This window comes from Osmerus eperlanus, chromosome 7, assembly GCF_963692335.1.
Source record: "Osmerus eperlanus chromosome 7, fOsmEpe2.1, whole genome shotgun sequence".
NCBI classification, from domain to species: Eukaryota; Metazoa; Chordata; class Actinopteri; order Osmeriformes; family Osmeridae; genus Osmerus; species Osmerus eperlanus.
This window is the reverse complement of record NC_085024.1, coordinates 1,789,628-1,794,578: the sequence shown is the minus strand read 5'-3', so window position 1 is coordinate 1,794,578 and position 4,951 is coordinate 1,789,628.

Below are 4,951 nucleotides of genomic sequence, written 5' to 3'. Positions count from 1 at the left end.
TCTGGGATCAGCTTCACTGAGAGCAGCTCTGGGATCAGCTTCACTGAGAGTAGCTCTGGGATCAGCTTCACTGAGAGTAGCTCTGGGATCAGCTTCACTGAGAGTAGCTCTGGGATCAGCTTCACTGAGAGTAGCTCTGGGATCAGCTTCACTGAGACTAGCTCTGGGATCAGCTTCACTGAGACTAGCTCTGGGATCAGCTTCACTGAGAGCAGCTCTGGGAGCAGCCACTATGTTCAGACAGGGAACCTTCCATATTCAGGTATGTGTTTAGATGTATGGGAGAGGCATTACATGTCTTGCTCCCCATGACGGAGCATGTTTGGAGGACATATTCATCCCGGCGTGTGCCAGCGCGTCCCGGCTACTTGAGCTCCGTGACGGCAGGTGCATGGGAAGATTGGGAGATTTTCCAGATGACACTGTCACCCTGTATATTTGATAAGACTGACTTGGGTTCCTAGCAGAAAGCTGTGTTCTCCATGAGCTCTCTGTCTGTTGACCTCTGCTGAGGAACACCGGCTGGGAGACAGAGCCGTGATGGACTTTGATGTTTATTTACATTAACGAGTGTCCGTGTTCCTCGTTACTCCAAATGAGCTTTTAATGAGTTAATTGGGTTGTTATGGCGATAGCTCCCACGGCAGCTTGTGTGGTTGTATCGGTCATCTCTCTGGTAGCTGACAGATTCTGAACCAATCAGAGGAGAGGTGGGGAGAAGGGGAGGTGTTGAGGGGGGAGGATGGGGGAGGGAGAGCTTTGGGTGGTGGGGGAGGAGAGGAAGATGGGGGAGGTGGGGAGGGTGGAGGAGGGTGGTGGGGTGGGGGAGGACAGGAGATCGGGTGAAGAGGTGAGGAACCAATGATGTGATTGGGTGTGGCAGATTAGACAAGCTTGCCATTCTGGGGTCTGGACAGAAACAATCCCTCAGTCTGTCCCCTCACACAGGGAGGTGACAAGCAGGAACACAGGGAGGTGACTAGCAGGAACACAGGGAGGTGACTAGCAGGAACACAGAGAGGTGACAAGCAGGAACTCAGGGAGGTGACTAGCAGGAACACAGGGAGGTGACAAGCAGGAACACAGGGAGGTGACAAGCAGGAACACAGTGAGGTGACTAGCAGGAACACAGGGAGGTGACTAGCAGGAACACAGGGAGGTGACAAGCAGGAACTCAGGGAGGTGACAAGCAGGAACACAGGGAGGTGACAAGCAGGAACACATGGAGGTGACAAGCAGGAACACATGGAGGTCACAAGCAGGAACACAGGGAGGTGACTAGCAGGAACACAGGTAGGTGACTAGCAGGAACACAGGGAGGTGACTATGTGACTAGCAGGAACACAGGGAGGTGACTAGCAGGAACACAGGGAGGTGACTATAAGACCCAGGAATCTGACTCCACCTGAAATGCAGGCCTGCAGCCCGCCACCTCTTCATGCGCTTAAAACGAAGAGCCCTGAAGTGTTCAGATTGAAACTTAGTGTTTGACCTTCACACGCGGTAGCCACTGTGGAGGATGGAGAGATGCTCTGCTGGGATTGGCTGGCGTGCAGCTTTCCCACTGGTGCATTGTGGGAAAGCGAGGATGTCCTGTTGGATGAATCAAAACCACCACAGCTCTGGATGTGAGTAGAGTGGGTTTGATGGGATGTATGTTCCTGAGAGTGTGTGTGGGTGTGTGTGTTAACATGTTGTTCCTGAGAGTGTGTGTGTGTGTGTGTGTTAACGTGTGTGTTCCAGAGAGTGTGTGTGGGTGTGTGTGTGTGTTAACATGTGTCTTCCTGAGAGTGTGTGTGTGTGTAAACGTGTGTTCCTGAGAGTGTGTGTGTTCCTGAGAGTGTGCGTGTGTGTAAATGTGTGTGTTCCTGAGAGTGTGTTTGTGTAAACGTGTGTTCCTGAGAGGGTGTGTGTGTGTGTGTGTGTGTGTGTGTGTGTGTGTGTGTGTGTGTGTGTGTAAACGTGTGTTCCTGAGAGTGTGTGTGTGTGTGTTAACATGTATGTTCCTGAGAGTGTATGTGGGTGTGTGTGTGTGTGTGTTAACGTGTGTGTTCCTGAGAGTGTGTGTGGGTTTGTGTGTGCCTCCTGCCTCCTTCTGCCCACTCTCCCTGCCTCCTGCCTCCTTCTGCTCACTCTCCCTTCCTCCTGCCTCCTTCTGCCCACTCTCCCTGCCTCCTGCCTCCTTCTGCCTACTCTCCCTGCCTCCTGCCTCTTTCTGCCCACTCTCCCTGCCTCCTGCCTCCTTCTGCCCACTCTCCCTGCGTCCTGCCTCCTTCTGCCTACTCTCCCTGCCTCCTGCCTCCTTCTGCTCACTCTCCCTTCCTCCTGCCTCCTTCTGCCCACTCTCCCTGCCTCCTGCCTCCTTCTGCTCACTCTCCCTTCCTCCTGCCTCCTTCTGCCCACTCTCCCTGCCTCCTGCCTCCTTCTGCCTACTCTCCCTGCCTCCTGCCTCTTTCTGCCCACTCTCCCTGCCTCCTGCCTCCTTCTGCCCACTCTCCCTGCGTCCTGCCTCCTTCTGCCTACTCTCCCTGCCTCCTGCCTCCTTCTGCCCACTCTCCCTGCCTCCTGCCTCCTTCTGCCCACTCTCCCTGCGTCCTGCCTCCTTCTGCCTACTCTCCCTGCCTCCTGCCTCCTTCTGCTCACTCTCCCTTCCTCCTGCCTCCTTCTGCCCACTCTCCCTGCCTCCTGCCTCTTTCTGCCCACTCTCCCTGCCTCCTGCCTCCTTCTGCCCACTCTCCCTGCCTCCTGCCTCCTTCTGCCTACTCTCCCTGCCTCCTGCCTCTTTCTGCCCACTCTCCCTGCCTCCTGCCTCCTTCTGCCCACTCTCCCTGCGTCCTGCCTCCTTCTGCCCACTCTCCCTGCCTCCTGCCTCCTTCTGCCTACTCTCCCTGCCTCCTGCCTCTTTCTGCCCACTCTCCCTGCCTCCTGCCTCCTTCTGCCCACTCTCCCTGCGTCCTGCCTCCTTCTGCCTACTCTCCCTGCCTCCTGCCCTCCTTCTGCCTACTCTCCCTGCCTCCTGCCTCTTTCTGCCCACTCTCCCTGCCTCCTGCCTCCTTCTGCCCACTCTCCCTGCGTCCTGCCTCCTTCTGCCTACTCTCCCTGCCTCCTGCCTCCTTCTGCTCACTCTCCCTGCCTCCTGCCTCCTTCTGCTCACTCTCCCTTCCTCCTGCCTCCTTCTGCCCACTCTCCCTGCCTCCTGCCTCCTTCTGCTCACTCTCCCTTCCTCCTGCCTCCTTCTGCCCACTCTCCCTGCCTCCTGCCTCCTTCTGCCTACTCTCCCTGCCTCCTGCCTCTTTCTGCCCACTCTCCCTGCCTCCTGCCTCCTTCTGCCCACTCTCCCTGCGTCCTGCCTCCTTCTGCCTACTCTCCCTGCCTCCTGCCTCCTTCTGCTCACTCTCCCTTCCTCCTGCCTCCTTCTGCCCACTCTCCCTGCCTCCTGCCTCCTTCTGCTCACTCTCCCTTCCTCCTGCCTCCTTCTGCCCACTCTCCCTGCCTCCTGCCTCCTTCTGCCTACTCTCCCTGCCTCCTGCCTCCTTCTGCTCACTCTCCCTTCCTCCTGCCTCCTTCTGCTCACTCTCCCTGCCTCCTGCCTCTTTCTGCCCACTCTCCCTACGTCCTGCCTCCTTCTGCCTACTGTCCCTACGCTTGCGCGTAGAAACTCTACTGGAAGGTTTCTGCTCAAGTTATGTGGAAGAGAGACAGACAGGTGGGCAGTGAGAGAGGCAGGCACTGAGAGAGACAGGCAGTGAGAGAGACAGGCAGTGAGAGAGGCAGGCAGTGAGAGAGACAGGCACTGAGAGAGGCAGGCAGTGAGAGAGACAGGCAGTGAGAGAGGCATGCAGTGAGAGAGACAGGCAGTGAGAGAGGCAGGCACTGAGAGAGGCAGGCACTAAGAGAGGCAGGCAGTGAGAGAGGCAGGCAGTGAGAGAGACAGGCAGTGAGAGAGGCAGGCACTGAGAGAGACAGGCAGTGAGAGAGACAGGCAGTGAGAGAGGCAGGCACTGAGAGAGACAGGCACTGAGAGAGACAGGCACTGAGAGAGGCAGGCAGTGAGAGAGGCAGGCACTGAGAGAGACAGGCAGTGAGAGAGACAGGCAGTGAGAGAGACAGGCAGTGAGAGAGGCAGGCAGTGAGAGAGACAGGCAGTGAGAGAGGCAGGCACTGAGAGAGGCAGGCACTAAGAGAGGCAGGCAGTGAGAGAGGCAGGCAGTGAGAGAAACAGGCAGTGAGAGAGGCAGGCACTGAGAGAGACAGGCAGTGAGAGAGGCAGGCAGTGAGAGAGGCAGGCAGTGAGAGAGGCAGGCAGTGACAGAGGCAGGCACTGAGAGAGTTAGGTAGTGAGAGAGGCAGGCAGTGAGAGAGACAGGCAGTGAGAGAGGCAGGCAGTGAGAGAGGCAGGCAGTGAGAGAGGCAGGCACTGAGAGAGGCAGGCAGTGAGATAGGCAGGCACTGAGAGAGGCAGGCACTGAGAGAGGCAGGCAGGCAGAGAGCGACATAGAGAAAGACAGACAGACACCAGCAAGAGAGATCCAAGATCACAGTTCACTGGGTTTAATTGTCCCTGATGGTGGTGCCAAAGGTTATGTGTGTGAATGTGTATGAGAGAGTGTGCAGGATAGTGTGTGTGTGTGTGCGTGTGTGTGAGACTGATTCTAGATTCTGATAAGACAGAGATTAATGCAGTCAAATCTTGTTCCATTCATGTACCTGCTGGCTATCTTGCAGTAAGTAATAACATAACATGTTAATATAGTGTGTAATATTACAAGTAGTGTGGTGTTATGCATAAGTACAAAATCCATTTGGTTGAATTTGTTCCTCTCCTCCCCTCCCAATCCCTCTCCTCCTCCCCCCTCCTCCTCTTCCTAGCCCTCCTTCCCCTCTCCTCCTCCTCCCCCTCTTCCTAGTCCTCCTTCCCCTCCTTCCCCTCCCTCTCCTCCCCCCTCCTCCT